Source organism: Prionailurus viverrinus, chromosome F2 (genome assembly GCF_022837055.1).
Source record: "Prionailurus viverrinus isolate Anna chromosome F2, UM_Priviv_1.0, whole genome shotgun sequence".
Classification (NCBI taxonomy): domain Eukaryota; kingdom Metazoa; phylum Chordata; class Mammalia; order Carnivora; family Felidae; genus Prionailurus; species Prionailurus viverrinus.
Window position 1 is genome coordinate 17,610,963 of NC_062578.1, and position 24,673 is coordinate 17,635,635.

General features: G+C 37.0%; 1 protein-coding gene and 1 non-coding gene across 15 annotated transcripts in view; both read left to right on the forward strand.

Annotated features, from left to right (window-relative positions):
* Positions 1-24,673, forward strand: part of CSPP1 (centrosome and spindle pole associated protein 1) — a 154,839-nt gene that overhangs the window by 20,163 nt on the left and 110,003 nt on the right. The window lies entirely within an intron of this gene.
* Positions 7,687-7,815, forward strand: LOC125156792 (small nucleolar RNA SNORA31). Its single transcript, XR_007148776.1, has one exon. It is a non-coding gene; the product is annotated as a small nucleolar RNA SNORA31 (small nucleolar RNA).

The window sequence follows — 24,673 nt, forward strand, 5'->3', positions numbered from 1 at the left end:
TTTATTTTTGTGTATAGTGTAAGAAAGTCATCCACTTTCATTCTTTTGCATTTAGCTGTCCTATATTCCCAACACTATTTATTGAAGAGATTATCTGCTCCCTATTGTATATTTTTGACTCTTTTGTCGTATATCTATATACATATTTTTAAGTATGTATGTACTCAGCATGGAGCCCAGTGTGGGGCTTGAACTCATGACCTTGAGATCAAGACCTGAGCTGAGACCAAGAGTTGGACACTCAACTGACTGAGCAACCCAGGCACCTCTCTTTTGTCATAAATTGACCATTTAAGTGTGGGCTTCCTTCTGGATGCTCTATTCTTTTGCATTTATCTATGTGTCTATTTTTGTACCAGTACCTTACAGCTTTGTAGTATATCTTGAAATCTGGGATTGTGATACCTTCAGCTTTGTTTATCTTTCTCAAGTTTGCTTTGACTCTTCAGGATCATTTATTTTATTTTAAATACAAATGAGTTTATTTTTTCTGTTTCACTGTTTAAGTTCTACTTAATTAACATACAGTGCAATATTCATTTCAGGAATAGAATTCAGTACAACACCCAGTGCTCATCATAACAAGTGTCCTCCTGATAACCATCACCCATCTGGTCCATCCCTCACCCACCTCCCTCCATCAACCCTCAGTTTGTTCTCTATCTTTAAGAGTCTCCTGGGTGACTCAGTTTATTAACTGTCTGACTCTTGATTTCGGCTCACACCATGGTGTCACGTTTAGTGGGTTTGAGCCCCATGTGGGGTTCTGCACTGACAGTGTGGAGCCTGCTTGGGATTCTCTCTCTTTCTGCCTGCCATGCCTCCCCCCCTCCCCTCCCCCGAATAAATAGACTTAAAAAAAATTTAAGAAAGAGTCTCTTACGGTTTGTTTCCCTCCCTCCCTTCTTCTCTCTTTCTCTCTCTACCCCCCATATATTCATCTGTTTTGTTTCTTAAATTCCACATGAGTGAATTCATATGGTATTTGTCTTTCTCTGACTGACTTAGTTTGCTTATCTTAATATACTTCAGCTCCATCCATCTTGTTACAAATGGCAAAATTTCATTCTTTTTGATGGCTGAGCAATATTCCATTGTGTGTGTCTGTGTGTGTGTGTGTCTGTGTATACATACATCACAACTTCTTCATCTATTTAGCAGTTGATGGACCCTTGGGCTCTTTCCATTGTTTGGCTATTGTTGGTAATACTGCTATAAACATCGGAGTGCATGTACCACTTTGAATCAATATTTTTGTATCCTGTGGGTAAATACCTAGTAGTACACTTGCTGGATTGCAAGGTAGTTCTATTTTTAACCTTATGAGGAACCTCCATACTGTTCTCCAGAGTAGCTGCACCAGTTTGCATTCCCACCAACAGTGCAAGAGGGTTCCCCTTTCTTTACATCCTTGCCAACACCTGTTGTGTCTTGTGTTTGTTTTTTTTCTTTTTAAATGTTTATTTAGTTTAGAGAGTGAGCGAGCAAGCAGGGGAGGTGCAGAGAGAGAGAGGGAGACAGAGGATCTCAGGCAAGCTCTGCGATGTCAACACAGAGCCCCACGTGGGGCCTGAACTCATGAACTGACATCATGACCTGAGTGCCAAAATCAAGAATTGGTCACTTAACTGACTGAGCCACCCAGGTACCCCTTGTGTTGTTAATTTTAGCCATTCTGACAGGTATGAGATGGTATTTTATAATGGTTTTGATTTGTATTTCATGTTCAAGGTCTTTCTAAATTTAAGTACTGTATTATATTTTGGTTAAACTTGTTTATCTCCAAGGACCTCAATTTCCTTATCTTTAATATAAAAATGTTGGGTTGTCTTCTCACCCTAAAGTTTTATGAAGTGAAATTTTGATTATTGCAAAAAATAATTTTTTAAGCTTAATAGTAGATTTTCTTATACAGTAAGGTTAGACAGAATCACTGTGGCATTCTGGGTTACAACTTCCTTTGGATTGTACCTTTCCTGTCTTTGTGACCTGGCACAGGTTATTTAAGCTCTCTCTTGCCTTATCTTAGTAATTGGCATCTATTTTAAAAAGTTATTGTGGCAGGAAAAGCTGATTGGCACATAAGTGGTGCATGATAAACATTTACTTTGTGATCTCCTATTTTTTTAAGTGTAGGTTTTGAGAATTATATTAAGAATTGAAGAGTTATTTTTTTTTTTTTTTTTTTTTAAATTTTTTTTTCAACGTTTATTTATTTTTGGGACAGAGAGAGACAGAGCATGAACGGGGGAGGGGCAGAGAGAGAGGGAGACACAGAATCGGAAACAGGCTCCAGGCTCTGAGCCATCAGCCCAGAGCCTGACGCGGGGCTCGAACTCCCGGACCGCGAGATCGTGACCTGGCTGAAGTCGGACGCTTAACCGACTGCGCCACCCAGGCGCCCCAAGAGTTATTTTTTATTACATGCACAAATGATTGAGAGTTCGGAGCACCTGGGTGGCTCAGTCGGTTGAGCGTCGGACTTCAGCTCAGGTCATGCTGTCACAGTTTGTGGGTTTGAGCCCCGCATCAGGCTCTGTGGTGACCGCTTGCTCAGACCCTGGAGCCTGTTACAGATTCTGTGTCTTCTTCTGTCTCTGCCCCTCCCCTGCTCACGCTTTGTCTCACTCTGTTTCTCAAAAATAAATGTAAAAATAAAAATAAAAAAATAAAAAAACAAATGATTGAGACTTTAAAGTCTAATTTCAAGGGGCACCTGGGTGGTTCAATTGGTTAAGCATTCGGCTCTTGCTTTTGGCTCAGGTCATGATCTCGAGGTTCATGAGATCGAGCCCCTTGGTGGGCTTGGGTTCAGGCTCGGGCTCGAACTAGGCCTTGGTGCTGACAGCGTGGAGCTTGCTTGGGATGCTCTCTCACCCTCTCTGCCCCTCTCTAGCTGACGTTCTCTCTCAAAATAGGAAAATAAAAAGGTCTAGTTTCAAGACCATAACTTCTGCCTATTCCTTAATTGATATTCCTTAGGCCTGTGTCCTATGCCTTCTTTTCATTTCATATACTCTCTGACTGACCTCATCCACTCAAAGATTTTACATGCTATCAGTCTGTTCATAACTGATAAGTCTGTATTCCAATCCTGATTTTTTTTTTCAACGTTTTTTAATTTATTTTTGGGACAGAGAGAGACAGAGCATGAACGGGGGAGGGGTAGAGAGAGAGGGAGACACAGAATCGGAAACAGGCTCCAGGCTCTGAGCCATCAGCCCAGAGCCCGACGCAGGGCTCGAACTCACGGACCGCGAGATCGTGACCTGGCTGAAGTTGGATGCTTAACCGACTGCGCCACCCAGGTGCCCCAATCCTAATTTTTTAAAATTGAACTCCAGACCCATATATCTAATTTCCTATTGGATATCTGTACTTGGATGTCATGGCCTCACAAGTAACATGTGCAAAATTACCTTGATTCTTCTCAAACTTTCTGGTACTCCAGTGAGATAGCTGGCTACCTCGTCATCCTTGACTTCTGTGTTCCCTTTGCCTCCCACAGCAAGTAATTACACAAGTCTGGTTGATTCTACTACCTAAATTTAAAAATAAATTTACCTTTCTTTAATCCCATAAACATTGTTTTATGTGGGCTTACGTTGTCTCTTATCAGATTTTTTTCTAGTGTTCTTTTTGGTTTCTGGTCTAACCTCCCCAGCCCCCCAACTAAGTCTCTGCACTGCCCTTTAATGTCCCTTCAAAAAACAACTAGAATCATGTTAGTCTTTGCTTCAAACCCTTAATGTATTCTTGTTTCCTGTATAATTTTATCCTTTTATTCTTTTTCCCAGATTGTGTGGCTCTTCATGCTTTGTGTTTCTGTCACATTGGTTTTCCCCATAAAGTGTAATTTTGAACTTATTCAGCTCTCTTGTATTGCAGTGGTATGCCAGCTTGCCTGCCATTGTATATTTGCTACTTAGCACAGTGCCTGGCACTTCAGTGTTTAAGGAAAATATTTTTAAAAAATGTTTATTTATTTTGAGAGAGAGAGAACGTGTGCAAACATGAGCTGGGGAGGGGCAGAGAGAGAGAGAGAGAGAGAGAGAGAGAGAGAGAAGGGGGGAGAGAGAGAATCCCAAGCAGGCTCTGTGCTGTCAGTGCCTAGGCTAAGCCTGAGTCCAGTGCGGGGCTTGATCTCATGAACCATGAGATCGTGACCTGAGACTAAACCAAGAGTGGAAGCTTAATCAACTGAGCCACCTAGGCACCCCTTAAGATATTTTGAATAAATGAAAGTCCCCATTGCAAAAATAAACTATTCTGTTGGGTATGTAGAATTGAATTTTCATGGAATGTTTCTTTTGTTGCCAACTGAAACAATTATTATTTATTTATTTAAAAAAAATTTTTTAATGTTTATTTCTGAGACAGAGCATGAGTGGGGGAGGGGCAGAGAGAGAGGGAGACACAGAATCAGAAGCAGGCTCCAGGCTCTGAGCTGTCAGCACAGAGCCCGACACGGGGCTCGAACTCACAAACCATGAGATCATGACCTGAGCTGAAGTCGGTCGCTCAACTGACTGAGCCACCCATGCGCCCCTGAAACAATTATTTTGATGCACATTGAATCTTATTAAAGAATAATATATAATTTGACTAATTTTATAGCTTATCAGCATTCAGTTACTGACTTCTTGCTTGAATAATTTTGGTCTTAAAAATTAGACCAAATGCACGTGAAAAGATGTTCAACATCACTAGTCGTTAGGGAAATGCAAATTAAAATACAAAGAGATCATGTCATGCTTGTTACGTTGGCCGTCATCAAAAAGACAAAAATAAAAGGGGGCACATGGGTGGCTCAGTTGGTTAAGTGTCTGAATCTTGATTTTGGCTCAGGTCGTGATCTCATGGTTTGTAGGATTGAGCCCTGTGGTGGGCTCTATGCTTGGGATTTTTTTCTCTCCCTCTCTCTCTGCCCCTTCCCTGCATGCATGCACTCTCTCTTTCTCAAAATAAAGAAATAAACTTAAGAAAATGATTTAAAAAAAAAAAGACTGAGTTAACAAATGCTGGCATGGAACCCTTGCACACTGTTGGTGGGTTGAAGACATTATGCTCAGTGAAATAAGTCAGAGAAAGAAAAGATAATGTATGATCTCACATGTGGAATCTAAACAGAAAACAAAACCAAACCCAGAAAAAAAGATCAGACATGTGGTTTCCAGAGGTGAAGAAGGGTGGAGGTAGGATAGATTGTTGGAAGGTGGTCAAAAGGTACTTATAATGGTCAAAAGGTACTTATAATGTATATAAGTACTAGGGAAATAATGTACAACATGATGATTTTAGCTAATATTGCTCTGTAATCTATAGGAAATATGTTGAAAGTAAGTCCTAAGAGTTCTCATCAAAAGGAATAAGCTTTTCTTTTTTTCTTGCCTTTTCATTTTATCTATACACGCAGATGGATGTTAGCAGAACCTATTGTGGTAATTACTCTATAATATATATAAATCAAATAATCAAGCTATATGCCTTAAACTTACACAGTGATATATGTCAATTATTTTTCAATAAAACTGGAAAGAACACCAAATACGTAGTTTTTCACAGTGGGAAAATGGAAAATAATTTGGCAATGGAGAGTTTTCTCACATGGTCTCAGATAGGACTTATAACACAAACTGGTCTAAAAAAGGTCATATTTAGAAATTACATATTCAGTGAAATATATTTGACACCATACTTTGAATAAGTAATTAAGCATAGTAGTTATCAGTAATATACTGGCAATATTCGTTCTAGCCAGTGAAAATCTACTGATAGCTCATAGTACAGCTATCATAAGCATTTTCTGATTTTTTGTAAATTCATTTGTGTTAGTGGTAATATTTATGGGTAATGCTTATCCACGTGGCTCATTCTTGCATTCCCATTGTATATCTCTCACAAAAGTATTTGAGAGGCATTACAGTGACTTCTAACACCAGCTACCCAGAGTTGGACCAAACTTCACAGATTAAGGGCACAGCCCTCCACAAGACTTCTCTTATTTTAGACATCAGCTGCTAGTATTGGGGTCCTCAAGCCATCCTCTATTCTGGCTATAAATATGGGGTTTCCATTACACTGTCAAATGTGATAAATCACTAAAATGACTTATAGAACTCAGGAAAGTGCTATACTTGATGATTACAGTTGTATTGTAGCATAATGCTACAAATCAGAACCAGCCAAAGGGGGCAATGTGTAGCATGTGGTCTGGGAGGCTCCAAATGTAGCTTTTACCAGTCTCAGGGATTGTATCACCCCCCTGGCACATCACTACTGTTGTGCCACTCTCACCTGAGTTTCAGTGTCCGGAGTTTTTATTGATACTGCATTGCCTATGTGGCTCAGACTCCATACTCCCAACTTTCCCCAGAGATCTGGCTGATGTCAGATGGCTTAGAGGTCTAACCCTCTTAATCACATCTTTCTGGTGTGGTCTTTCTGGTGTGACCAGCTCCCATCTATGTCATCTCTTCAGCTAAACTATAGAGGAGCTCACCATGAGTTAGCATATTAGTATAAACTGTTGGATATGGGTTGCAGAACCTACCATGAATAACAAAAACACTCCCATCACTTGGAATATTCCAAGGATATTCCAGAAGTTACTTCCCAGGAACCAGAAATAAAGGCTAGCAAAATTCTTTATTCTATGTAGCATGTACATGGCTTACTCTATATAAGCTGATAAAATTATGTCCTTTGTAAGGACTTTGTTAGAATAACTCAGGTTTAGTGAAATATGAGAGTTAGCTAGCTGAAAACGATCTGTAAAAGCAAATTGTATTTTCTATCTTCCTACACCATTTCTAGGCATATTAATCATTTTATAATTAAAAGAAATTCAACTTTTACTAACTCATTATTTAATAACTATTACTATTAAGAAATGCTTTCACTAACTTTTTAAAAAAATTTTTAAAATTTATTTTTGAGAGAGAGACAGAGTGTGAGCAGGAGTGGGGCACAGAGAGAGAGAGAGAGGGAGACAGAATCTGAAGCAGGCTCAAGGCTCTCAGCTGCCAGCACACAGCCCAATGCAGGTCTCGAACTCACAAATTGTGAGATCGTGACCTGAGCTGAAGTCAGTTAACTTTTAAGTCATTAACTTTTTAAGTGTAGATCTATGTACTTCAGTTAAATTTCATCTTTCTCTTTTCTCTTTCTTAGAGAAGTTGAGTGTTTTACCTTAGGTTGAGCATTATTGCTTTGATTTTAATGCTTTATATCCTGGAAGACATTTTTAATAGTTGACATAATATAGCCAGTATTTTCAACATTGTTTTTTATATACATATTTTTGACCCAACATCTGTAGATAGATACTACATTGCTTTTGAAATGTATTATCTGGTTCAAATGGTGAATATAAAAAGCATTGCTTTATTTTGAGTTTTATAAAAAGAATTTTATATTAAGTAAAATTTGCATATGGCAAAATGATTTTAAAGAGTACAAAACAATATAACATGGAAATTGTGACCCTCCCAACCCTGTTGTCCAGTCTCTCTTGATAAGCAGTATCTTGTATATAATTTCATGATTAGACTGTATATGTGTGTATATAGCCCTTTCTTCTTTCCATGTGGTAGCTTAGATCCTGTTCTCTTTTTGAAAATACTACCTTTGTGATTTATAGTATGGGGACATAGCCATAACCTTTCGAGATTAAAAAGCAATGGAATGCATCTATTTGACAGACCTGGAGCAGTTACTGTCTGCTGCTAGGGTTTTTATTGCAGATGCAAGAAAAAGTTGTCCTTACCCTTCTGTCTAATTGTGGCAGCTGTGATTGAATGGGGGAATATAGGGGGAAACATGATAATACAGGGGGAAACATGGGGAGAGAATTTTTGCAGCTCAGAAATAACTTGTAAATAGTGAAGACCCTGTTATACTCTAAAAAGGAAACTGAAATTTGAGTTAAAAGGGTCAGCCTAGACTTGGGCATAAAACTGAATTAAACAGCCTTTATCTCTGGGTGAAAAGAAAGTTCATTGTATACCAAACTGGTACATGTGGTGCATATAGAAGGTGTCATATAGCACTTATTATGTTATATTAAAACTGTATGCCTGCTTGCTTACTGTCTAGATGCTGTACCTTTGGGCAAAAACTTATGTATCTGTTTATCTCCCCAAGACCAGCAAAGTATCTGGCACATGGGTGATGCTTAGTATGTTACATGAAAATTTACTGAGTATGTGTCTTGGAAGAGAGGTTGGCTTTTAAATGTAGCAATGTTGAAACTTTATTAAAAAAACCAAAATTCATAGAGGGAAGAAATCAGTTGAGAAATTTAATATTTTCTGGCACGTGGGTGGTTTAGTTTCTTAAGCATCCACCTTTGGCTTAGATCATGATCTCATGGTTCATGAGTTCGAGCCCTGTGTTGGGCTCTGTCCAGATGGCTCAGAGCCTGGAACCTGCTTTGGATTCTGTCTCTCGCTCTCTCTCTGCCCTCCCCTGCTCATATGCTGTTTCTTTCTGTCTCTCTAAGTAAGTAAACAACAACAAAAACATTTAATATTTTCAATAAGTTATTTGATAAAATTTCACTAATTAAAAGAAACATGAAAAACAAATTCCTATCAAATCTCATTAATTTGATAAGAATAAGATGTTAGATTAAGTTTAGATAAATTTTACTTCAAATCCAGCAATTAAAAAAAAAAATCACTGTATTTGTCAGGGTTTTTCAGAGAACCAATAGGGTGTGTGTGTGTGTGTGTGTGTGTGTGTGTGTGTGTGTGTGTGTTTGTGTGTGTGTGTAAGTAAGTAAATGTATATTTAAGGAATTGGCTTGTGATTATATGGAGGCTGGAAAGTCTAATATCTGCAGGGTAAGCCGCAAAACTCGTGACCCAGGGAAGAGGTGATGTTGCAATTCTAAGTTTGAAGTTGTCTGTTGGCAGAATTCCTTCTCACTTGAGGAAGGTCAGTCTTTGTTAAGGCCTTCCACTGATTGGATGAGGCCCAGTCACATTATGGAGGGCAGATTGCTTTAGTCAAAGTCTACTAATTTAAATGTTTATCTCACCTGAAAAACACTCTCACAGAAATATCCATAGTAATGTCTTTTTAAAAATGTTTATTTTGGGGGCGCGGGGGTGGCTCAGTCGGTTGAGTGGCCGACTTCAGCTCAGGTCATGATCTCACGGTCTGTGAGTTCGAGTCCCGTGTCAGGCTCTGTGCTGGCAGCTCAGAGCCTGGAGCCTGTTTCAGATTCTGTGTCTCCCTCTCTCTGACCCTCCCCCATTCATGCTCTGTCTCAAAAATAAATAAACGTTAAAAAAAAAAAATTAAAAAAAATGTTTATTTTGGGAGAGAGGAGTGGCAGAAAGAGAGGGAGAGAGAATCCCAAGCAGGCTCTGTTCTGTCAGCACACACAAAGCCTGTCTCAGGTCTGCATCTCACGAACCACGAGATCATCACCTGAATGGAAACCAAGAGTCACACACTTAACTGACTGAGCCGCCTAGGCACCCCTCCATAATGTTTGGCCAACTATTTGGGCAACATGGCCTAGCCAAGTGGACATATAAAATTAACCATCATAGTCACTACTGAAATCTTTTCTTTTCCTGACTTTGTTTACAAGTGGCATAGAAATAATGTTAAAAATTAAATGCAAGTAGAATTTCACGTAACTGTTAGCACTAATAAATCTTTAGTGTTTGTTGGCTTAACTAATATTGCAAGTGTATTGTTATGCCAACAAGTTGGACACCTTAGACAAAATTGATAAATTCCTGGAAAGTCCCAAATTACTGAAACTGATTCAAGAAGAAATGCAAAATCTAAATAGATCTCTAACATGTAAAGAAATTGAATTCTTCATTAAAAATCTTTCACAAAGGAAAGCCCAGGCATGGATGACTTCATTGATGAATTCTACCAAACATTTAAAGAGGAAATAATACCAGTACTTGATAAATTTAAAAGAGAAATGCACACTTCCCAACACATTTTGTGAGGCTAGTATTATCCCGATATCAAGGCCAGATAAAGTTTCCACAAGAAAATTACAAAGCAGTATGTGTTATGAATATAGATGTAGAAATCCTAAACAAAATGTTAACAGATTGAAACTAGCAACACATAAAAATGATTATACACTCTGGCCAGGTGAGCTTTATCATAGTAGTGCAAGTTTTTAGTTTTAACATGTCTAAATTAATACACCAGATTAATAGAGTTAAGGGCAAAAAGCACATGATTATCTCAATAATCACAGAAAAAGTATTTGACAAATCCAACACTGATTTATTATAAAAACTGTCAACAAACTAGGAATAAAAGATTTTGATTTCTGAAGAAGGACATCTATGAAAAACCTACAGCCAACATCATACATAATGTTTATGACTGTCAGCTTTCCTTACAAGGAACAAGACAGGAATGTGTATTCTTATCACCTCATTCAACTTTGTACTGAAAGTTCTAGCCAGCGTGATGAAAAAATACAATAAATAAAAGGCATCAAGGTTAAGAAGAAAAACTGCCCTTGTTTGCAGATGACATAATTCTGTTTGGAGAAAATTCTAAGAATCTACAAAAAAGCTATTAGAATTAATAAATGAGCTTAGGAAGTTAACAGAATATGAGATCAATAAAAAAATATGTAAGCTGTTTTGGTTATATATTAGAACAATCTGGAAATCTTTAGTGAACAGTTTCATTTGCAGTAGCAACAAATAGAATAAAATATAGTTGACCCTTGAACAGCAGGAGTTTGAACTGGGCGCGGTGGGGGCAGGGGTTCTATTTATACGTGGATTTTTTATAATAAATATGAGAAACGTTTTTGGAGATTTGTGACAATTTGAAAAATTTCACAGATGAACCTTTCAGCCTAGAAATAGCGAAAAAAATTAAGAAAGGTGTATTGTGAATGTTAAAAATATGTGGATACTAGTCTATTTTATCATTCATTGTCTTAAAATGTATACAGATCTATTAAAAGTTAAAAGTTATCAAAATTATGCCCTGAACACAGACTGTATATGGTGTCATTTGTAGTCAAGAGAAATGTAGGGGCACCTGGGTGGCTCAGTTGGTTAAGTATCTGACTCTTGATTTTGGCTCAGGTCATGATCTCATAGTTCGTGAGTTTGGAACCCTTTGTTGGGCTCTGTGTTGACAGCATAGTCTACTTTGGCTTTTTCTCTCCTGCGCAGAGTATGTGCACTCTTTCAAATACAAGAGAAAGAAATGTAAATAAATATCAAGATGCACTATTAAATCGAAACTGTGTACAATTAACTGTAGTACATACTGTTGTACTGTAATAATTTTGTATCTACCTTCTATTGCTGTTGTGATGAGCTCAAGTGTTGGGAGTAGCCACTTAAAAAACCATGTGATGCTGGGGTGCCTGGCTGGCTCATTTGGAAGAGCATGCAATTCTTGATTCTGGGTTATGAGTTCTAGCCCCACATTGAGTGTAGAGATTACTTAAATACATTAAAAAAAAAAAAGCCATGTGATGCTGATCATCTCTTGAGAAGGCAGTTCATCTTCAATAAATGATGTATTGTGGTACAAAGCAATCTCTTTTGTGATTTTCTCATGTTTTTGTGTTTAGTGCAATGTTGTAAACTGAGTTACACCATGGGACCCAAACAAAATGCCTCTTGTGATGCTGGGAGTGCTCCCAAGAAGCAGAGAAAAGTCATATTACAAGAAAAAATTGAATTACTTGATATGTAGATTAGGGTCTGCAGCTATGGTTGCCTGCCATTTCAAGATAAAAGAATCTAATGTAAGAACCATTGTTAAAAGGAAAGAAAAGGAAAGGAAATTCATGAAGCCATGCTAGGTCAGTGGGTATGAAAACCTTGCACTTTTTGTGAAATGCCTTTTCATCTTATATTGAAAATGGGCTTTTATGTGGATGCAAGATTGCTATAAGAAAGTCATACCTATAAACACTACTATGATTTGAGAAAAAGAAAAATACTACCATGATTTGTGACAACTTAAAAGTAAAAGGAAGGTGAAGAATCTAAAGGTGGAGAATTTAATGGCAAAAAGAGGTGGTTTGATAATTTTGGAAAGAGGTTTAACTTAAATAATCAAGATAACAGGAGAAGCAGCTTCTGCTGATGAAGAGGCAGCAGACAGGTTTCTAGATAGCACTAAGAAAATCACTGAGGAGAAAGGATATTTGCCTGAACCGGTTTTAAGGCAGATGAAGATGTCCTGATCTAAAAAAAAAGAAAGAAATAGTGCCATAAAGGACATTTGTTAGTAAGAAAAAAAAGTGAGCACCAGGATTTAAGGCAGGAGGGGCTAGGCTAACCATACTGTTTTGTGCAAATGCATTTGGGTTTATGATCAGGACTGCCTTTACATTTAAAGCTGCTAATCTTTGAGTCTTGAAGGGAAAAGATAAACACCAGCTACTAGTCTTTTGGTTGTATGACAAGAAGGGCTAGACAATAAGAACTTTTTTTCTAGATTGATTCCATTGATGTTTGCTTTGTTCCTGGTATCACTATCTGTTGATGTTGGACAAGGCCCCTGGCTACCCAGAACCCCATGAGTTCAACACTAAAGGTGTAGAAGTGGCCTACTTGCTCCCAAACACAACATATTTAATTCAGCTTCTAAATCAGGGAGTTGTATGAACCTTTATAGCTCATTACATATGGTACTGCATGGAAAGGATTGTCAACACTGTGGAAGAGAACCCTGATAGGATTGAAGATGTCATTGTTGTTCTAGTAAAAGCCATCCAGCCCGCAACAATAAACTCCTGGTGGAGAAAACTATTCATCACAATACATAAGAATGGGAAAAGGCAGCCATATGTATAAGATTCACGTATGTTTATATGTGTGTGTACATAAAATTTACATATCAGAAAAAGACTGAAAATCTGAAAAGACTGAAATCTGAAAATGGACAAAACACTTGGTTGGCTATTCTTAAAAGAGGGAAATCCAAATGCATTGAGGAGGTGCTCGGCATCATTAGTCATTAGGAAAATACAAATTGGAACTACAGTAAGACATCATTACACACAAGTATGATGTCTTATATTTAAAGAACTTACAGAACCAAGAGTGGGCCAGTGGCTGGTAGGAATGGATAATAATGCAACTTGGAAAAACTGGCAATCTCAACTAAACCCTGTGACCTTATCCAGTGACCCAACAATTCTACTCCTAGGAATATAGCCAAGAGAAATACATGTGTCCACTGAAAGACGTGTACAAGAATGTCAATGGAATTTTGTTTATAATAGTGCTCTCCCCACCCTCCCAAACAGCATGAATAAGCTCAAATGCCTGATAACAGTAGGATGGATTAAAAAAAGTTGTACTGTATTCATACAATGAGAGAAGACACAAAGTGAAAAGAATGAACCACTGCTGCATATAGCTGCGTGGCTAACTCTGATGGGCATAACATTGAGTGAAAGTAAAATGCAAAAGATGACAAGCTTTTTATTTGAAGTTCAAGAAACAGATCCAGTACATCCACACTGATAGAAGTCTGAATACTTGTGAACTCTGGGAGGGAGTGTTAATGGGGAAGGAGCATAAGTGTGCCTTCTGAGGTGTAAAGAAATAGTTTTTATGAGTGCATATGTTTGAACAAACTCCTTGAGCATTATACTTAAGGTTGTACTTTTTGCTGTACATACAGTATTTCTCAACTTTAAAAAATTGGGCTTCTGGGAGAAAGTTTTCTTTGCTTTCCATAGTAGGATGTGCTTAAAATTAGTAGGTATTTTGGGATTTGACAGAAAATTTAGATTTCCTGATACTTTATACGTTTGCAAGAGAACCCAAAAACTGTAATTTAAATTAAGAAAGATCCTAATATTTGAAAGGTCAGTAAAAATATTAAAGTTCAGGGGCGTCTAGGTCACTCAGTTGGTTGAGCGTTTGACTCTTGATTTCAGCTCAGGTCATGGTCTCATGGTTCCTGGGATTGAGCCCTGTGGAACTTGACTGGGATTCTCTCTCTCCCTTTCTCTCTGCCCCTCCCTTGTCCAATCCCCCTCACCCTCCCAAAATAAGTAAATAAAAAATTAAATGTATTAAAAACATTAAAGTCCACTATTCTTTCTGCTGTTGCTGCAGTTGGTGTTGCTACTACTACCAAATAACCTATATTGAGTGCTTACTCTGTGTCAGATGCTGTACTGCATTCTTACCTAATTTAATTTGGAGTTGGAGTAAATGACATGTTCTTCTTTTGGAACTTCCATGCTATCATGCCTCCTGTCCTCCCTATAACTTGACATCTTTGAAATTTACAACATTATAGTCTCTTGTACTCGCTTGCTTTTTTTTTTTTTTTGGAGATGGATAAAAAGACTATTCTTCAGTGTCAGCCCATTGCAATCGTGAATTAATCTAATTATTTTTATTACAAAAATTTTTTTTTAATGTTTATTTTTGAGAGAGAGAAAGAGAGAGACAGAGCATAAGTAGGGGAGGAACAGAGAGAGAGGGAGACACAGAATCTGAAACAGGCCCCAGGCTCTGAGCTGTCAGCACAGAGCCCGATGCGGGGTTCAAACCCACAAACCGCGAGATCGTGACCTGAGCCGAAGCCAGACGCTCAACCAACTGAGCCACCCAGGCTCCCCTATTTTTATTTTTTTAAATTTACATCCAAGTTAGTTAGCATATAGTGCGACAATGATTTCAGGAGTAGATTCCTTAATGCCCCTTACTCATTTAGCCCATCCCACAGCCCCTCCAGTAACCCTCTGTTTGTTCTCCATATTTAAGAGTCTCTTATGTTTTATCCCCCTCCCTGTTTTTATATTATTTTTGTTTCCCTTCCCTTATGTTCATCTGTTTTGTCTCTTAAAGTCCTCATATGAGTGAAGTCATATGATATTTGTCTTTCTCCAACTGACTAATTTCACTTAGCATAATACCCTCCAGTTCCATCCATGTAGTTGCAAATGGCAAGATTTCATTCTTTTTGATTGCCGCATAATACTCCATTGTGTATATATATACCACATCTTCTTTATCCATTCATCCATCGATGGACATTTGGGCTCTTTCCATCCTTTGGCTATGATAGTGCTGCTATAAACATGGGGGTGCATGTGCCCCTTCAAAACAGCATATCTGTATCCCTTGGATAAATACCTAGTAGTCCAATTGCTGAGTCATTGGGTAGTTCTATTTTTAATTTTTTGAGGAACCTCCATACTGTTTTCCAGAGTGGCCACACCAGTTTGTCTTCCCACCAGCAGTGCAAAAGAGATCCTCTTCCTCCACATCCTCGCCAATATCTGTTGTTGTTATGTGTTGTTATGTGTTGTTATGAGTTGTTAGCCATTCTGACAGGTGTGAGGGGGTATCTCATTGTGGTTTTGATTTGTATTTCCCTGACGATGAGTGATGTTGAGCATTTTTTCATGTGTCGGTTGGCCATCTGGATGTCTTCTTTGGAGAAGTGTCTATTCATGTCTTTTGCTCATGTCTTCACTGGATTATTTGTTTTTTGGGTGTTGAGTTTGATAAGTTCTCTATAGAGTTTGGATACTAGTCCTTTGTCTGATACGTCATTTGCAAATACCTTCTCCCATTCTGTTGGTTATCTTTTGGTTTTGCTGATTGTTTCCTTCACTGTGCAGAAGGTTTTTATTTTGATGAGGTCTCAATAGTTCATTTTTGTGTTTGTTTCTCTTGCCTTGGGAGATAATGTTGAGTAAGCAGTTGCTGTGGCCAAGGTCAAAGAGGTTGGTGCCTGCTTTCTCCTTGAGGAATTTGATGGCCTCCTGTCTTACATTTAGGTCTTTCATCCATTTGAGTTTATTTTTGTGTGTGGTGTAAGAAAGTGGTCCAGGTTCATTTTGCTGCATGTTGCTGTCCAGTTTTCCCAGCACCACTTGCCGAAGAGACTGTCTTTATTCCATTGGATATTCTTTCCTGCTTTGTCAAAGATTAGTTGGCCATACGTTTGTGGGTCCATTTCTGGGTTCTCTATTCTGTTCCATTGATCTGAGTGTCTGTTTTTATGCCAGTACGTACTGTCTTCATGACTACAGCTTTGTAATACAGCTTGACTTTAGTACCTCTTAAGTTTCTTGACTTCTTCATCTCATGATACTGTTTTCAGTTCCTTAGCTACCTAATCTAATTGTCATATCCTAGACTTATGTTGCCAGTAACTGAATTATAGTTGCAAATATTTTCTTTGGTGACCACTTCCATTTTTTTTCCAGCTAATTTTATCTTGTACCCTGCCTCCAACAAATAGTCCAAGTAATTGACATTCCAAATAATGGACATTACTACAACCTACCATTGATTGATTCAACTCCCTTACGGACCTACTCTTTCATTATTTCCTTCCTTATGCAGTCTAAATTCTCTGGTCCAGTATATTGACTCCCTTGCACCCCCTCATCTTTCTTGCCTTTCTTTCCCTTTGTCTTGTACTGACTACTGATACAAGGTGGGTCCTCAATCCTGTTGGTGGTTCTACTAAATTTCCCTAATATTTGCTGTCTGACTCTACAAGGCAGCTGTTTCATCTTTTTCCTCTCTGTATAAATTCTATTCTCCAGTCCCCAGCCCATGGTTTTACTTTGTATTTCACTGCAAAAATCAAAGCAATTAGAATTTACCCTTATCTCCTTCCATCTGTCAGCCAACCCACACCTGTACCATATATTCTGCCTTGTCTTCTATTACCAGAGATTGTCATTGTGCCTTAGACCAACCGCTTTACTTATATAGCATCTTGTCTTCCCTTTTGACTGAAAATACTATCACTTCATCAATTTTGTTCCTCATCTGAATCACATATTTTTCCTGTTAGATCATTTATTTCAGAATCTATGCATTGCTATAATATCTCCTATTTTATAAAATCCTTTATGTTTCTCCAGCTACTGTCAATTTCTAGGTTCTTTTTAGCAAAAGTTAGAGTTGTCTATATTTATTATCTCCAAGTCCTCTCACCTTCGTCTCTGTCAAACTTGTCCAATCAGGCTTGCTTTTGTGCTGCTCTCTCACAAAGATCAAGATAATAGCCCATTACATAGCAACATTTAATGAGCGGTTCTCACATCTCATATTTTTCTTTCTTTCTTTTTTTTTTCCCAAAGATTTTATTTTATTTTTAAGTAATCTCCACACCCAACATGGGGCTTAAACTCACAACCCCGAGATCAAGAGTTGCCTGCTTCACCGACTGAACCAGCCAGGTGCCCCTCAGATCTTATATTTTTCAACTTAACTGCTCCACCTAACATCTTACCACTTCTAGAAGTATTTTCTTCACTTGGCTTCTAGAGTCTTCTGGTTTTCCTCTGATCTTACTAGTTCCTCCTTGCATAGGAAAAAAGCAGGTCTGGGACTGACTATCCTTAGAAGGGCCTGGTTGCAAGGCTGATCTTTGGCTAGTATCTGGAACTTAGCTAGCAGACAATTCCCTATACTGACATAAAACTTACCTTAAATGATAAGGCTCATTGTGCCTAAATTTTATAAACAATGTGACTTATGCAGAGCACCTGCTTTCCTTTTGGGGAGTCTGGAATCTTGATATGTGCTAGACAAAGGGTGCCTGTCTGAACAGCTCCAAACAAACTATGGGCACTGAGTCTCTAATGAGCTTCACATATGTTGTCAGAATTTGTTGCTGGAAGAATTAAGCATGTCCTATGTGATTCCATTGGGGAAGAACCGTAATTATGAGTATAATGCATCCTGTGAATCTTTCTAGTGAATCACCCAGAAGGTACCTCTGAGGACTCCCAACACACACCTTTTCATTTTTTCTGGTTCCTTTTCAATTCCCACACTAAACTTTGGGTACTTGAAGGATCCATCTTCCATGACCATAGTCCCTATGTGTTTTTTATCCAGGTAATAACTCTCAATCTTATGTCAAAATACTGTTGATCTGTATTTTAGGCTCTAAAATTTTCTTGATTTATTTTATTTTTCATGCTCAGAAGTAATTATTTTGGAAATCAAGTAAAGTGATTACAGATGAACAAAGTAAGATAAAGAGATTTTACTCTTGTTACTAGAATTTTTGTGTGATTTTTAAAAAATCATCTTATTTTATCTTACTTTTTTTTAAGTAGGTTTCACTGCCAACGTGGAGCTGGGTATGGGGTTTGAACTCAAGGCCATGAGATCAATACCTGAGCTGAGAGTTAAGAGTTGGATGCTTAACCTACTGAGCCACCCAGGCATCCCTAAAAATTCTTTTTAAATACAATTATACTCATGGAAATTTGGAAAAGAATAAGGAAGAAATAAATTACATTGTTTAATTTAAAAATATCAGAAAAGAAGCAACTGCAGAATTATCAATTGCAGAGAAGCTCTGAGGTTTAGATTAAGCTAAAAATACTACAGTTAATGTAAAGATTTTGGAACTCAGGCAACAGGAAATTGTTGATGGTTTTCTAGTTTTTTAAGTTATATTTTCAATTAACATTCTTTTCAGCATTTGTAGTCTTAGGTTTCTCTTATTACAGATTAAATGCCAGACATTCTACTGCCTTTTTGCAGTTTGTATAAGTCAAGTGAGTCCTTTGTAGTCATACCTTTATAGCTAAAGTTTGAGTACAGTGTCCTCCTCTATTAAAGCTGTCATGTCACTTGATAACTCACCTGTTCATGAAAAGTCCTTTTATTATTTCCTATAACTAGTCTTTTGATTATGTTTACATAATAACTTCTGATGGTGATATAATGAAAGAAAAAACTAAGTGTTCCATGGTAATTTGTTTTATAAAGCATTTATTATGAGTGCTATGTTAGAAGTAAATTAATTTTAAAAAGATTGTGTACTTAATTTTGAATAGTTTATTTAGCCCATAGCCACTATAGAAACTAATACTTCTAATTGATGTAGTTCTGAAGCATAATGTTAACTGACTTAGAGTCACTGATGTTGTACTTGGTGAAGTGACATCACTTCAAATGACCCTAAGGTGACTACTGCTTTACTTGCCACTAGAACCATCATAAGACAACTACTCTGAATAAGTAAGTCTGACCATGTTTCTTAGCTCATTAAGTCCATCGAGATGCCACAGTTAATGCATAGTTTAAAATGAACAGAATATTAAAATTGTTCCATACAGTTCTTAATTTTCTCTTACCTACCTCTAATGCCATGAAGTGTTGGTACTGGATGACAAAAGAAGAATTAAAAAGTTAGTATTTTCTGTTGACTAAACCTTAAACTAATAACATTTAAAGTAATTCAGAAGGCATTATGTATTATTCTTCCTTGTCTTTTAAGACAGTATTATTTGAGTTAATAGTAAAAAGCAAATATTCTTGATAAATAAAATTGAAATCAGTATAAATAGTAATTTATAATTGAAAATCATATTTTAGTTTCTATTCTTCCACATAAATCCAGCAAGCAGGATTGGAAAACAGTGGTAAAATCTAAATATATGACTTCAGAAAGCTGTAAGTTACTGTTCCCTGAGTAGGAAAGCCTCACATGGTGGGAAGCATCATCCTTGTTTTCTTTTTCTCCTTGACACAACAGAGTAACCATTGTGACTAAGGATATGTAACTTTAGTTACTACTTATTATGCTTTCCATGCAGTCAGACTGCCTAAAAGCAGAAATGAAATATTAAGAATTGTGTTTTTTCCCATTCTCTCATTCATTCCTCTTATTCAGGCATTCATTCTTATGTTCTCATTCAGACATTCATTGAGTGAACGTTTCTTGGGTATAGCTTGTATGCCAGGCATTATAAAATTGAAGAAAGCATGGCCTTACATTCATTGACTTCATAGTTTTGTTCCATGTGTGATACTCTATTCTGAATGTGAGAATCAAAAATTTCTCTCTTTAGGCTTCAATTCTGTTATCTTTAAAAATAAAGTTAGATTCTTTTTGAGGAAAGAATGCTTTTCTAGGATGATTTAAAATTTTAAGCATATGGGTTATTTTTGGGAGAGTGTTGAGATCATCAGTGAGAGGATTCTAAGGAATCCTCTGCTTTACCCACTATTACCAGGATTATGGAAGCCAGAGGTATGTATCAAGAGAATTCCATGGTGTTCATGGTGGAAAGTGGAATTTAATTATTCCATAAAAATCAACAGACATTCATTTATATTTATACTGCATGGGTCTTTCCCCCCTGAAATATTTCAGTGATGTAATAAAGCAGAGATATGATACTTTTATGGTAAGTCCCATCATTTAGGTGCATTGTGTGCGAATAAAGTACAAATATGGTGAAATTCATAGCAGTTTATAAACTGCAGTTTGTTATTTCATCTATATTTTCATTAAGGAAAATAATTTTATTCTGTTTAGAAATGATAATTTTTATACTATAGTATTACATATTTGATTTTTTAATTTTAAATTAAAATTTTGTATTTTATCAGTTTTTTTCTTCCTCCAAAATGACAAAATGAAGGAATTTACCCCAAAAGAAAATGGGAAGAAATGACAGCCAAGGGCTAAATTATTACAGATATAAGCAAGACCCCTGAACTAGAATGTAGAAACACTATAATAAGAATATTAGTTGATATTGAAAAATGCATAGAATCCCTTTCTGCAGAGATAAAAGATATAAAATTTAGTCAGGACAAAATTAAAAATTCTGTAACTGGGATGCAATCTTGAATGGATGCCTTAGCAGCAAGGGTGGATGAAACAGAGAAGCAAATTAGTGATTTAGAAGATAAAATTATGGAGAATAATGAAACAGAAAAAAAGAGGGAAACAAAGGTAAAAGATCACATTACAAGACATAGAGAACTCCGTGACTTATTAAAAAGGAATAACATTCTAATCATAGGAGTCCCAGAAGATGAGAAGAGTGAGAAAGGAGCAGAAGGTTTCTGTGAACAAATTATAACAGAAAACTTGACTAATCTGGGGAGGACACAGACATCAAAATCCAAGCAGCACAGAGAACTCCCATTAGATTCAACAAAAACCAACTATTACCAAGGCATATCATGGTCAAATTCACAAAATACACAGTCAAGGAAAGAATTATGAAAGGAGCAAGGGAAAAAAGTCCTTACCCTATAAGGGAAGACAGATAAGGTTTGCAGCAGACCTATCCACAGAAACTTGGCAGGCCAGAAAGGAGTAGCAGGATATATCCAACATGCTGAATCTGAAAAATATGCAACTGAGAATTTTTAATCCAGCAAGTCTTTCATTCAAAATAAGAGAGATAAAGAGTTTCTCAGACAAACAAAAACTAAAGGAGTTCGTGACGACTATACCAGCCCTGCAAGAAATTTTAAGGGGGACTCTTTGGAGAAAAAACGAAACAAAACATAAAAGACCAAAAGCAACAAAGACTAGAAAGGACCAGAGAACATCACCAGAAAGTCCATCTCTACAAGCACAACAATGGCACTAAATTCATGTCTTTCACTACTCACTCTAAAGTTCAATGGACTAAATGCTCCAATCAAAAGACATAGGGTAACAGAATGGATAAGAAAACAAGACCCATGTATATGTTGCTTACAAGAGACCCATTTTAGACTTAAAGACACCTGCAGAGTGAAAGTATGGGAATGGAGAACCATCTATCATAATAATGGCCGCCAAAAGAAAGCTGGAGTAGCCACACTTATATCAAACAATCTAGATTTTAAAATAAAGACTGTAGCAAGAGATGAAGAAGGGCATTATATCATAATGGGTCTATCCACCAAGAAGATCTAACAATTGTATTTATGCCTCCAACATGGAGGCACCTGGAATATATAAATCAATTAATCACAAATATAAACTTATTGATAATAATACCATAATAGTAGGAGACTTCAACACCCCACTTACAGCAACAGACAGATCATATAAGCAGAAAACCAACAAGGAAACAATGGCTTTGAATGACACACTGGACCAGATGGACTTAACAGATACATTGGGAATGTTTCATCCTAAAGCAGCAGAATACACATTGTTCTCAAGTGCACATGGAACATCTCCAGAATAGATCACATAATAGATTACAGTTCCAGACTTCAAACTATATTACAAAGTTGTAATCATGAAGACAGTATGGTACTTGCACGAAAACAGACACTCAGATCAATGGAACAGAATAGAGAACCCAGAAATGGACCTACAAACATATGGCCAACTAATCTTTGACAAAGCAGGAAAGAATATCCAATGGAATAAAGACAGTCTCTTCAGCAAGTGGTGCTGGGAAAACTGGACAGCGACATGCAGCAAAATGAACCTGGACCACTTTGTTACACACACACAAAATTAAACTAAAAAATGGGTGAAAGTCATAAGTGTAAGACAGGAAGCCATCAAATTCCTCAAGGAGAAAGCAGGCATCAACCTCTTTGACCTTGGCTGCAGCAACTTCTTACATGTCTCCGGATGCAAGGGAAACAAGCAACAATGAACTATTGAGACCTCATCAACATAAAAAACTTATGCAAAGCAAAGGAAACTATCAGCAAAGCTAAAAAGCAGCCAGTGGAATGGGAGAAGGTATTTGCAAATGGCCTATCAGATAAAGTGATAGTATCCAAAATCTGTAAAAAACTTATCAAAAGTCAACACCCCAACAAATAATCCAGTGAAGAAGTGGACAAAAGACATGAATAGACACTTTCCAAACAAATCCAGATGGCTAACAAACACATGAAGAATTGCTCAACATCACTTATCATCAGGGAAATAAATACAAATTAAAACCACAATGAGATAGCACCTCACATCAGTCAGAATGACTAAAATTAACAATTCAGGCAACAACAGATGTTGGCAAGGATTGGAGAAAAAGGATCTCTTTTGCATTGTTGGTGGGAATGCAAGCTGGTGCAGCCACTGTGGAAAATAGTATGGAGGTTCTTAAAAAATTAAAAATAGAACTGCCCTACGACCATGTAATTGCATTACTAGGTGTTTATCCAGAGGATACAGGAGTGCTGATTCGATGGAACACATGCCCTCCAGTATTTATAGCAGCGCTGTTGACAATAGCCAAAGTATGGAAAGAGCCCAAATGTCCATCGATGGATGAATGGGCAAAGAAGGTGTGATATATGTATTTATAATGGAATAATACTCAGCTATTGAAAAGAATAACATCTTGGCATTTGCAACTAATGTGGATGGAACTAGAGTGTTTTATGCTAAGCGCAATAAGAGAAAGACAAATACTATACAATTTCATGCATATGTGGAATTTAAGATACAAAACAAATGAACATAAAGGAAGGGAAGCAAAAATAATATAAAAACAGAGTGAGACAAGCTATAAGAAACTCTTAAATACAGTCCAAACAGGGTTGCTGGAGGCATATTTGTTGGGGGATGGGCTAAGTGGGTCATGGCCATTAAAGGAGGGCATTTGTTGGGATGAGCACTGGGTGTTATATGTAAGTGATGAATTACTAGGTTCTCTTCCTGGAATCATTATTTTTTTTTAATTTTTTAAAAATGTTTTTTATTTATTTTTAAGATAGAGACAGAACATGAGTGGGGATGGGGCAGAGAGAGAGGGAGACAGAATCTGAAGAAGGATCCAGGCTCTGAGCTATCAGCACAGAGCCGGACGTGGGGCTCGAACTCACGAACTGTGAGATCATGACCTGAGCCGAAGTCGGACACTCAACCAGCTGAGCCACCCAGGCACCCCTTCCTGGAATCATTATTACACTATATGTTAACTACCTTGGATTTAAATTTTAAAAATGATAATTTTTTTATACTGTAGTATTACATGGTAGGAGTAGAAGAAGGGAGAGGAGCTTCAAAAATCTAAACACTCAATATCTGTGCTTCTTGACATAGTATTTTACTGTTAAAATGTTTCCAAAGTAGTGTTATTTGATTTTAACTGCTTTATTGAGATATAATTTACATAGTATAAAATTTACCCATTTAAATTATACAACACTGATTTTTAGTGTATTTACAAGTTGTACAGCCATCACTGTTGTTACCATCCCAAGATGTCATTTGGTTTTTGAACTCTATGTAATGAAACATAATTCAAAATTAAAGTTTTCCTTAAAATATTAACATCCTTTTACAGAATTTCTGTTGGAATGATGAAAAATTCTAGAAGTGGGCTCACCTTTTGTGTGTTTGGTGATTATTGCACAACACTGTGAAAATACTTAATGCCACTGAATCATATGCTTAAAAATGGTTATAATGAAAATTTTGTAGTATGTATATTTTGCCACAACAAAAATTAATATCCATTTATGTCAAGTCAGAATTGGTGGCTTAACATTAAAAGTTTTTGGAAATTTCAGCCTGAGCCACACAGTTTTAATAATTTTTTCTCAAACATTTTATAATAAAGATATTCTTAGGTTAAAATCACATTATTAATTAATTAAAACAGAACTTAAAATTGTTGTATTTGTTTTTATAGAGATTTCAGTAGGGTTAAGTGAGGAAGTAAAGGTAATCAGCTTTTCTTTGCTTTAATTTTGTACTCTGTGAAAAGCCAGATGCCAAACAATGCAGAACCATTTATCTAAAGGCGGTAAAGTAAACGTGTGCATGCACACACACACACACGGATAGACACAGTAATTTAAAAATATCTGTTTATAAATGCATAAAGTCTCTGGAAGGAGATGCGAGAAACAGTGATGTTGGTTATTTTGGGCAGGAGAACAAGGTGACAGGTTCATGGGTGGGAGGCATATTTTCCCTATGTGAATGTATG